The 12,206-nt window shown below is 44.7% G+C and overlaps 1 pseudogene across 1 annotated transcript in view; it reads right to left on the bottom strand.

Annotated features, from left to right (window-relative positions):
• LOC310865664 (homeobox protein Meis1-like) overlaps positions 1 to 12,206 on the bottom strand; it is a 53,613-nt pseudogene that overhangs the window by 31,362 nt on the left and 10,045 nt on the right. The window contains exon 7 of the transcript XR_014571062.1: positions 1 to 67. This exon is cut by the window's left edge and continues 43 nt beyond it. The product of XR_014571062.1 is annotated as a homeobox protein Meis1-like (transcript). The remainder of the gene's footprint in view (positions 68 to 12,206) is intronic.

The raw sequence follows: 12,206 nt of genomic DNA, 5'->3' as shown, positions 1-12,206 counted from the left end.
CTGGACGGCCCGGGCGTCCGCCAGAGCGCGTGGACGCCGTGTCATCATGGTCTCTGTTCCAGGACGTCTGTTGGGAGGAACAGGAGAGACGGACAGAGAAGGAAGAGATTAACATGGAAGCCTGCGTAGCTGCTCTACACGAGTCACAGTTCATGTCGATGTGTGTCGTTTACTTTAGATGGAGAGATAAAAACACAGCCAGACAGGTACAGAAATGGATATTAGATAGGCAGATAGACAGACAGATATTCAGAAGGAGATAAATGGGCGGGCAGACAAACAGACAGACAGACAGACAGGATAGCACTAGCAGCCATTAGAGCAGAATCTCCTGAAAGCCCACGCACCTTAAATTAATCTATTCCCTCAACACACACACACACACACACACACACACACACACACACACACACACACACACACACACACACACACACACACACACACACACACACACACACACACACACACACACACACACACACACACACACACACACACACAGTGGCGATTCCCAGCACAAGCACGTACAGTAAGCCCGTACAACAATCATACATAATCACGATTATTGAAGCTCAACGGAAAATTTTAAACAAAAATAAACACACATGCACGCATGCATGCACGCACGCACGCACGCACACATGCACACACAGTACTGGCCAGACCTACAGTAACCAAACATGCTGTGTTAGTTCCCAGCTTTGTGAGGCATGCGAACCACGGCCGCCTCCATTTGGCTCCAACCACTAGCAGATGAAAATACAAAACAGCTACAACTTAAAGGGAGGCCACCCCACCAACGCCAAGTAGTGATGTCATACCAGACCAGAGAGAGAGAGAGAGAGAGAGAGAGAGAGAGAGAGAGAGAGAGAGAGAGAGAGAGAGAGAGAGAGAGAGAGAGAGAGAGAGAGAGATGCAGAGGTAGAGAAAGAGAGTTGTAAAGTATGACCACAGTCAAAGATCGTTATTTGCTTTGAGAATGAAAGAACAAAACATTGATGACCGACTCCTTGCTAAGCCAAGGCTTGCTACATAACTTAGCAAACAGAAACATACAAACATAAATAAGCAATGGTACTAGGGCTACTAGAGTAGAAAACAATGGTACTAGGGCTACTAGAGTAGAAAACAATGGTACTAGGGCTACTAGAGTAGAAAACAATGGTACTAGGGCTACTAGAGTAGAAAACAATGGTACTAGGGCTACTAGAGTAGAAAACAATGGTACTAGGGCTACTAGAGTAGAAAACAATGGTACTAGGGCTACTAGAGTAGAAAACAATGGTACTAGGGCTACTAGAGTAGAAAACAATGGTACTAGGGCTACTAGAGTAGAAAACAATGGTACTAGGGCTACTAGAGTAGAAAACAATGGTACTAGGGCTACTAGAGTAGAAAACAATGGTACTAGGGCTACTAGAACAGAAAACAATGGTACTAGGGCTACTAGAGTAGAAAACAATGGTACTAGGGCTACTAGAGTAGAAAACAATGGTACTAGGGCTACTAGAACAGAAAACAATGGTACTAGGGGTACTAGAGTAGAAAACAATGGTACTAGGGCTACTAGAACAGAAAACAATGGTACTAGGGCTACTAGAGTAGAAAACAATGGTACTAGGGCTACTAGAGTAGAAAACAATGGTACTAGGGCTACTAGAGTAGAAAACAATGGTACTAGGGCTACTAGAGTAGAAAACAATGGTACTAGGGCTACTAGAGTAGAAAACAATGGTACTAGGGCTACTAGAACAGAAAACAATGGTACTAGGGCTACTAGAGTAGAAAACAATGGTACTAGGGCTACTAGAGTAGAAAACAATGGTACTAAGGCTACTAGAGTAGAAAACAATGGTACTAGGGCTACTAGAGTAGAAAACAATGGTACTAGGGCTACTAGAACAGAAAACAATGGTACTAGGGCTACTAGAGTAGAAAACAATGGTACTAGGGCTACTAGAGTAGAAAACAATGGTACTAGGGCTACTAGAGTAGAAAACAATGGTACTAGGGCTACTAGAGTAGAAAACAATGGTACTAGGGCTACTAGAGTAGAAAACAATGGTACTAGGGCTACTAGAGTAGAAAACAATGGTACTAGGGCTACTAGAGTAGAAAACAATGGTACTAGGGCTTACTAGAACAGAAAACAATGGTACTAGGGCTACTAGAGTAGAAAACAATGGTACTAGGGCTACTAGAACAGAAAACAATGGTACTAGGGCTACTAGAACAGAAAACAATGGTACTAGGGCTACTAGAGTAGAAAACAATGGTACTAGGGCTACTAGAGTAGAAAACAATGGTACTAGGGCTACTAGACAGAAAACAATGGTACTAGGGCTACTAGAGTAGAAAACAATGGTACTAGGGCTACTAGAACAGAAAACAATGGTACTAGGGCTACTAGAGTAGAAAACAATGGTACTAGGGCTACTAGAGTAGAAAACAATGGTACTAGGGCTACTAGAGTAGAAAACAATGGTACTAGGGCTACTAGAGTAGAAAACAATGGTACTAGGGCTACTAGAGTAGAAAGCAATGGTACTAGGGCTACTAGAGTAGAAAACAATGGTACTAGGGCTACTAGAACAGAAAACAATGGTACTAGGGCTACTAGAGTAGAAAACAATGGTACTAGGGCTACTAGAGTAGAAAACAATGGTACTAAGGCTACTAGAGTAGAAAACAATGGTACTAGGGCTACTAGAGTAGAAAACAATGGTACTAGGGCTACTAGAACAGAAAACAATGGTACTAGGGCTACTAGAGTAGAAAACAATGGTACTAGGGCTACTAGAGTAGAAAACAATGGTACTAGGGCTACTAGAGTAGAAACAATGGTACTAGGGCTACTAGAGTAGAAAACAATGGTACTAGGGTACTAGAGTAGAAAACAATGGTACTAGGGCTACTAGAGTAGAAAACAATGGTACTAGGGCTACTAGAGTAGAAAACAATGGTACTAGGGCTACTAGAACAGAAACAATGGTACTAGGGCTACTAGAGTAGAAAACAATGGTACTAGGGCTACTAGAACAGAAAACAATGGTACTAGGGCTACTAGAGTAGAAAACAATGGTACTAGGGCTACTAGAGTAGAAAACAATGGTACTAGGGCTACTAGAACAGAAAACAATGGTACTAGGGCTACTAGAGTAGAAAACAATGGTACTAGGGCTACTAGAGTAGAAAACAATGGTACTAGGGCTACTAGAGTAGAAAACAATGGTACTAGGGCTACTAGAACAGAAAACAATGGTACTAGGGCTACTAGAGTAGAAAACAATGGTACTAGGGCTACTAGAGTAGAAAACAATGGTATATAGGGCTACTAGAGTAGAAAACAATGGTACTAGGGCTACTAGAGTAGAAAAGTAATGGTACTAGGGCTACTAGAGTAGAAAACAATGGTACTAGGGCTACTAGAGTAGAAAACAATGGTACTAGGGCTACTAGAGTAGAAACAATGGTACTAGGCTACTAGAGTAGAAAACAAAAAAGGGAGGGGGGGTTGCAATAAAAAGGCAAACAATGAGAAAGACAAAAATGCATGGGACAACCGGATAGGAGTAGATTCTCTGCTCTGAGCATTAAACAAACCAAAACTTATATTAAATAACATGGGAGAAACGGTTATAAACGTTGAACATCGTAACCTAGCACATAAGAGTTGGAGACGTCTTCCTCTGCTGCCTACATAACAAGAGACTCTCGCCAGTCAATGTTGGAGCGTGCGTGAACCTACTGCACTGTACATGTGTGTCATACAGTGGGGCTCTATGGCCCAGTAGTACATCATAATAGATATTGAGTGAGAAAAGGGGGGGGGGGGGGGGGGGGGGGGGGGGGGGGCTGGGGCAGACCAGCAGACCATGATGTCAGCTGTGCACCGGACAGTCAACAGCAAATGGCCCCAACAGCAGGATAAAGACAGATAGACACACACACACACACACACACACAGAGGGAGAGAGAGAGAGAGAGAGAGAGAGAGAGAGAGAGAGAGAGAGAGAGAGAGAGAGAGAGAGAGAGTGGCAGTTCACCTGCCACTAACACTATCCACATCAACACTACACTACACTACAATACAATACAGAATACACAATAGCCAGGTAGCAATAGCATGCTAATTTAGTTTGGTGGGTGCACACACAGGTTATTGTAAATAAAGTACCTGAATTATGATGTGGGTAAACTTTGAGTAATACGATAACGCTTTGTATATGCCATTGCAGGCTAATTGTAAAGTCATGGGAGTTAACTGGTTGTTGAGTATTCAAGCCAGGATTGGTACGGTCCAGTGGGAGGGGCCTAGCCTTTTAAAGGCGTAGTGAAATGAAGAATACGCTTTTCACACTTTTAGACCATATCCGTGGTCATCATATGGGCATACCTAACAATGGATGCCAAAAAGAATTGCAAATTCTAATTTCTGTGTTTTATATCAAAAGTCCATAAAAATATTTTTAATTACTTAATTACGTGCTGCGTGATGACGTGTAGAGATACACATCAATAAAAGCCAATAAAAATGAAGTTGATTCCCATGCTTCATTACTCCTCCTCCACAGCTGGTTTTGATTAAAGAACTACTCCGTTTTTAATCTCATTCAAGATGACATCCAGACAGTGTATTACTTGCTTTAAACTTAATCATCATCCTAAAATATGTATATATGTTGTGTACAGGTTAGAAATAATCTCCTGGCTTTTCCCCACCTCTCTCTGTCAATTTGTTTACAAACTACATTCACGTGCAGGAAGTCACAGACTTTGAGACCCCATAGCCTGGAGGGATGCATTGCAACACTCTGATTGGTTCAGAAACTTCAGAGCCAGTGTTTCAAGCTGAAACTTCAAAATAAAATGTCCACACCTTTAAAGAAGGGGACCTGCCACTGCCCAGCAGTCATGAAGGGCTGAGTGTGGAGCATAGCAGACCTAACACCAACCTGACCTGTGGAGCATAGCAGACCTAACACCAACCTGACCTGTGGAGCATAGCTAACCTAACACCAACCTGACCTGTGGAGCATAGCTGACCTAACACCAACCTGACCTGTGGAGCATAGCTGACCTAACACCAACCTGACCTGTGGAGCATAGCTGACCTAACACCAACCTGACCTGTGGAGCATAGCAGACCTAACACCAACCTGACCTGTGGAGCATATAGCAGACCTAACACCAACCTGACCTGTTGAGCAAAGCAAACCTAACGCCAACCTGACCAGTGTGCTGGAAATAGTATTTGATTTTGTGCTTTATTTTTGTGTGAACACCATTTCCCTGGACACTCTGAGAATACACACAAACACACGCACGCACGCACACAGGCACGCACGCACGCACGCACGCACGCACGCACGCACGCACGCACGCACGCACGCACGCACGCACGCACGCACGCACGCACACACGCACACACGCACACACACACACACACACACACACACACACACACACACACACACACACACACACACACACACTAAATATATCAGTATATTTATTTGTCTATCCCTTGTACGGTGGTTGGGGCTGTTATTATTTATTTATTTGTCAGACTGGGTCTCTGATTGGCACCCCGACGCGAGCTCGCCCCAACCCGCTACAACACACACACACACACACACACACACACACGCACACACACACACACACACACACACACACACACACACACACAGGTATATCTGTTATACACAGAAAAGTGTGCAACAACAGATGCACACTCAGTCACACGCGCACGCACGCATACAGTACACAGAGTGAGCTGAATCGGTAAATACACATACAGTAGTAAGGCGTGCAGATAAACACATACACAAGGACACATGCACATGCACTGTGTGCTGTAGTCCCCTGTACACACACACACACCCCCACACACACGTGCGCGCGTGCATGGCCCCATGCAGAGAGGTGCTGTACTCTTGAAACTGAAACAGATGTTGCCTCTTATCTCTCAGTGGCTCTGAAAAGCAACATTAGTGCCGAGGACAGGAGAGTAAGAAGACTTCAAAAAACACACACAAATGGAATCTTAATGCCTTATCACACAGCCAGGCGAGCCAGCTACAGCAAACACGCACCCACCCACCCACGCACACGCACACACACACACACACACACACACACACACACACACACACACACACACACACACAACCTCGTCTGATGCTCGCATGCATGAGACTATCTTTTAGCTTTTTTCTTTTTTTATTGAATGAAAACAGATACGGAGGGGGCAATGTGGTGCGCACATCGCGCTTTTAGGGATATGTGACGAAATGAGTGATAGAAACCCTGGGCGAGAGAGGGGGGGGAAGGGGGAGAGAGGTAGAGAGAGAGAGAGAGAACAACTGTTTTCAATTGGGATCCCTGCGCTGGTTTTCTGAAAACGTTTTTTGGAGTCGAGTTCTGTATTGTGCAAAAAGCACACATTAATTCACAAGACGGGGTCGGCCTTTAAACAAAATGAAGACTAAAATATGTATGCTCTTTCATACGGTATATATATTTGTAACTCTGATACTGTGCACATGAAACCAAATGGACACTTACAGGTTACCATTTTGTTACATTTGGAACACTTTGAGAGTTAAATTACCACAGATTTTTCAATACACTGTATATACTGTATATGACAAAGTCTGATACATTTGGTGTCCATTACAGCCCTTTTGATGTCTCCACGCTATGAAATTATAATCCAGTGCTTACTGGGCTGTATAATCACTGGAGGGCTTTGCACCAAAGACTAAAAGTCCCTCCGCAGTGGGGCAACATGCGGAGAGACCATGACGCCACAGATACACACCATCACGTCAGACTGTTGGAGAGATGCTGCTTCAACCACCTCTTACACAATGCCTTACAGCCGGACAATAAGCATGTAGACAGACACACACTGAAATTAAAATGCTGGCGCACAAGCGAATAACTTAACTTAGAGACAAACATCACAAGTGAGATAATGCGGACCACATGCTCGGCGCGCAAATGGTTAACGCTCTCTTTTGTTTTGTTTTTGTTGCTTTATTCCATTTTCTTCGCAAGCTCTTCAACCAAAAAAGAAAAGAGACAGATTTTTATGAAAATAATTTAACTGCAGATTATTATTTTTTTTATCTTTAATTAGCAGAACTTGTTTATTTTAGGCTCTGGTAGGAAGAATACCCTGACACCCTGGGGACCGGAATGCAGAGGATAGATGTAGCTTTTTCCTTTTTCTCCACTTTCTCCTTTTAGTCTGTAACAAATTCAACTTGAAGAATATAATTAGAAAGTGTGCGTGCGTGCGTGCGTGCGTGCGTGCGTGCGTGCGTGCGTGCGTGCGTGCGTGCGTGCGTGCGCGGAGGAGTAGGGGGGGTTCGGGTGGGGACGGGGGTGGATGGATGGAAAACTATTGCATTAGCTGTAATTGAACAAAAGAGCGGTTCGCCTGCTGGGAGGTGGCCGCTCGGCCCCATGGGAAAGGGGGCGGGGCAGAGACAGGGCCTGGTGGCATCCCCGCGGGGACCAGGAGTCTATTTATACTCGCAGTCAGTCAGTCCGCCCTCGGACTGAGCGGGCCCTGCGCTGATCCAACGCTGCAATTAACATACACACGTACTTACAGGGCATACATGCATGGCTGAGATCACACAACGCACACATTCTTCAGTCCACCGTTTCCTAAACAGTGGGTCGGGACCCATTTGTGGGTCACGGAGCATTTTTTTATGGGGTCACGACTCGGGTAATAAAATATATATATTTCCTACAGTACATTAAAAAAAAATATATATATATATATTTCAAATAATTTTTGTTTTAATTGTAAATATTTTTTAAACAAACAAAGCAACAAAGCAAAGAAATTCCTGCATGAATAAAACTAATAAACAAGTAAGAACTTAGAAGTTGTGCAAATAGCCGATCTACAAGCTTGCAACGCGGTGTGAAGCGGCGGGTTGTGTGCTCAGAGATCTGCTAATTTCACTAGTTTGGGTCACCTGCAAATGTCTAATCTCTCTTTTGGGTCTCGACCTGAAGAGTTTGCGAACCACTGCTTTAGTCACATGGCCAGCACAAGCACACATATGCATATACATACATATGCTCACACATGTGCAATTGTGCATAGTATGCTTGGCCATACACAGCACTAAGCATATGCAACAGCCATACAAATGCCAGTAAACACATAACACACATATTATTCACACACACTCATACACATGTTGGTCATATAGCCTGAGCAAACCGTACGCAACCGTCAAAGTCCTGTTGCTATAACTAAACAAACACATGCACCTTGACTACGATGCATGCAGTGTCCAAAAACACACACCTTCTGCCAAGGCGACAATGCACATGCACACATACGCACGTGTGAGCACGCACATTATAACAAGTGAGAGGTCCACCTTCCCAATATGGGATATGTAAATTCACAGATGAACAGATGCATAAACAGAGACAGCCAGAGGAGAGAGGGCAATAATAGAGAAAGGGGGAGGATGGAGGGAGTGAAGGAAGGAGAGAGACTGAGAGAGAGAGAGAGAGAGAGAGAGAGAGAGAGAGAGAGAGAGAGAGAGAAGGGGAATCCTGTCCCTTTGCACACAGCAACACGCTTGATTTATTCACTGTCCCCTTAATGAGCCGCCATGGATTTACTCTCTCTCCCTCTCTCTATCTCGCTCTCTCTCTCTCACACACGCACACACACACACACACACGCACACGCACACACGCACACCCGCACGCACCCACGCACCCACGCATGCACTCTCCCCTTCCCTGTGGATTTTTCTCTCCTGCCATGCTTTTACTCCCATGGCTCTCTTTTCCTCTTCCTCTATCTCTCCCAAAATATTTTTGACTGCCTACCACTCAGTTAGTCAGGCTTGCTTTCTTTCTTCCTTCCTTTGTTTCTCCCTTCCTTTCTTTCTTTCTTTCTCTTTCTTTCTTCCTTTCTTTCCTTCCAATAGTTTTTATATTTTTTGTCCATTCTTTCACCTCCCTCCCTCTCCATTCCAGGATGTAGATTAATTCAATGCTTAATTGTTCAGTAAATTCAATTTTCCACATTCTATTCTGTGTGGCTTTAGCTAAAGTTCTTAAATCTGCCGCGCTGTGCCCAAGGAGCCTCTGCATGTGAGCTGTGCATACCTCTCTCTCTCTCTCTTTCATCACTCTCTTTTTTTTCTTCTCTTCGCCACCCTAATTCGCCATGAAAAGATTTTCCTTGCTGGAAATTCTGATTCCACTATGATCGGTGAGGCATTCCAATTGAGTGCATTCTCATTGTGCCGCGTCTTAGATGCAAGGGAAGGGGGAGGAGGAGGGGGACTTTGCCTTTGCTCTCTCTGCCTCTCTGCCAAGGCCCATATCGTACGAGCGCTCATGCAAGAAATGTTGCCTTGCCAATTCATTTGCCATAATAAAGAAAATGGTTAAGGTTGTCGTATTTTGGCCCCCGTTCCCCTCCAGTCTCTGGAATAACTTTTGAAATGTTATGGATATTTACTTTTTGCTCTGTGATGCCGGAAAGCGCATGAGAATAATGTTATGCACAAACATACAGTACAGACACAAATATCTAGATAACCCCACCATTGCACTCAAGCTCACACATGCACGTGCATGTGAGCATTCGGCACATGAACACAACCACACTTTTTGACTGCGACACATCTGAATCAAATATGACAGTATGGTGTTATAGTAGGCGGGCCTATAGAATGCTTTGCAAAATCCATTTTGGCCAAGTATTGTTTTATGTAGCACACCATGTGCGGCAACAGTCAGTGAAACTAGTCATCGAGCTGCAGGTTGCTATCGACCAGTATGCCACTTCCAACTGAGAGTTAGGCTGGCCTGCAATAACTCTCGCCACATTCCCTCACTCACCTGAACACTGTCAGAGTGAGCTAATAGGGAGGAGGGCTGAGAGGACGGCTGTTGTGAACGCTTGTTTATTTTGCCTTTTTACACACCGCATCAAGATAACGCTGGGATATCTGCTCTGCTGATAACCGGCCGAGCAAGTGCTCAACCAGAACGCCTCCCCATTCTCTTCCTCTCCTCTCCCTCCTCCTCCGCTCGCTGCAATATTAGTGCTCCTAAAATGAAAAGAGGGGTGATAATGGTATGCACAGCGCAAAAAAGAGAGAGAAAGAGGCAAAAGACTCCCCCTTTCTGTTCTGCGTCAGGCCCCCTTCCCCTTTTCTTCCCCAACTCTTCACAATAGACAAGGAGAAATAACCTTTTAATTGCTGAAGGGGGTGCGAGAGAGTGGGAAAGAGAGAGAGAGAGAGAAAACTGGATTGGGTCTCTTGAGCAAGTAAAGTATGCTATGTTGAATAGCCTTCAGGTACTCTCCAGTCGGCTTTTTAGAACTGGTAGGTTAACCTCATCAAGACAACCAAAGATAATTACACGTTTGAGATAATTACCAGAGCTTTGAAAATCCATTTAAATGACACACTCTCGCAAAGTGACAAACTGATTCTCATCTCTCTCTCTCTCTCTCTCTCTCTCTCTCTCTCTCTCTCTCTCTCTCTCAAGGTTCTTCCACTTCCAAGCAGCTACAGATCCCTTGTTTACTCTCCGTAAGCTGAAATCCAAACAAAAACATTAAGTCAAGCACTCTCCCTGTTCCAGGCTATCGAACCCCAGACAAAGCACATTTTCTCCTTTTCGGGCAGTGAAGGAGAAGTGGGACGTAATTTCATAATGATATGTTTTGCTGCGGTTTCTGTTAGCCTAGCCACCTAGCCATGCTAGCTTAACTTATCCGCGGCACGCAGCCCACTGCGTCTGAGGATGTTCTTGGTGGATCCCTTGGAGACGGGCTGTTTGTGACAGTGCCATTGTCGGAGGCTCATAGGGGGTTAAGAGGGAAAGGAACTTTCCATTAGCTAAGTACACATGTGTTAAGCCAGGTTATTGTTTACTTAGCCAAAGAAACCACAAGCGGGCCTCGGGGACAGACATGGCCGCCTAGCGCAAGTAACACGAAACGCAAGCAAAGGACTTCTCGTTTGCAAGTGGGGTTTTGTAGCCATCACAACAGTGTATCTGTGACCCGGTGTGGTTACACTACGAATAGCTTTTCTCTTTTTATCTTGCCAATGTTCAAGTTCAGATCCATATGAGTATGATACTATTCATTTATGAATACTGTATGGATCAGATAAAAAAGAGAAATTGCAATGTTACACCAAAACTTTCTCGATGCACCAGCACATGCGTTAATATCTCCAAGGAAGGAAAATATGTACGTCTAAGTGCTCCATAACACTGTTACGACTTTGAAGTCCCTCTGGCCTTGATTTGCTTAATCAGAATCACCCCTACTTGCTATTCCACCACAATAATGAAGAGACTAAGAAAAACATAAGTCACGTGGTCAGTCCTTTGTATCACTTGTTGAATCCCTAACAGCCGCCCCGCATTCACTCCGCGGAGGAGAAAAAAAGGGTATTTAGGGGAGGGCTGGGTGTGGGGGGGTAGTGGAAGGAGGGGGGGAAAGGGTGGGGGGTGGGGGTCAAACCTCTCCCCTATACAACTACAAAGGCAGCCATTACCAACAATCACCACGATGACTCAAAAGTTTGTATTAAGAACAGCGGTGTGCCATTGTAGGGAGAAAAGGACAGAAAGAGAGAGAAAGAGAGTAGGAGACAAACTGAAGAGGGAGAAAGAGTGTGCCTGGTACGTCGGCTGAAACTCGATCCATACTTCCAACTAGAAGCGGATAGATTAGCGATAGCAGCGTACTGATTAGGAAAATAGCGGCTGACCCAGGCGGCCAGGGTTTCCATTGAGTCACGCGGGGGGGGGGGTGGAGGGGTGGGGAGCAGGGGTCACTCTTTTGACCGCCAGAGTTACCTAAACCAACACTGTTGGGTCTCACTGACCTGGAAACCAACGCTTGTATGGCCAAACAGTGCCAATTGTTGGGGAGAAAAGATACCACGATAGCGCTATCAAGAGTAAATTCTTAAGCGGTGACCACAACAACCATGCTCACATAGTAAGGGTTTGTTTTGGAATGAGATCCGAGGTGGACGAAGGCAAAACAAACTTTGCATACTGTTGGAGACAAGAATCCCAACATTACCTCAGCACAGATTACAAATTAAAATGTCATTTAAATTCATAGGACTTCACGAGTAAACACTTGGAGGATATGATCAAGCATGCCC

The sequence above is a fragment of the Protomyctophum parallelum genome, assembly GCF_964188405.1.
Source record: "Protomyctophum parallelum genome assembly, chromosome: 10".
NCBI classification, from domain to species: Eukaryota; Metazoa; Chordata; class Actinopteri; order Myctophiformes; family Myctophidae; genus Protomyctophum; species Protomyctophum parallelum.
Note: the sequence above shows the minus strand (reverse complement) of the source record. Positions and strands in the feature narration are given on the sequence as shown.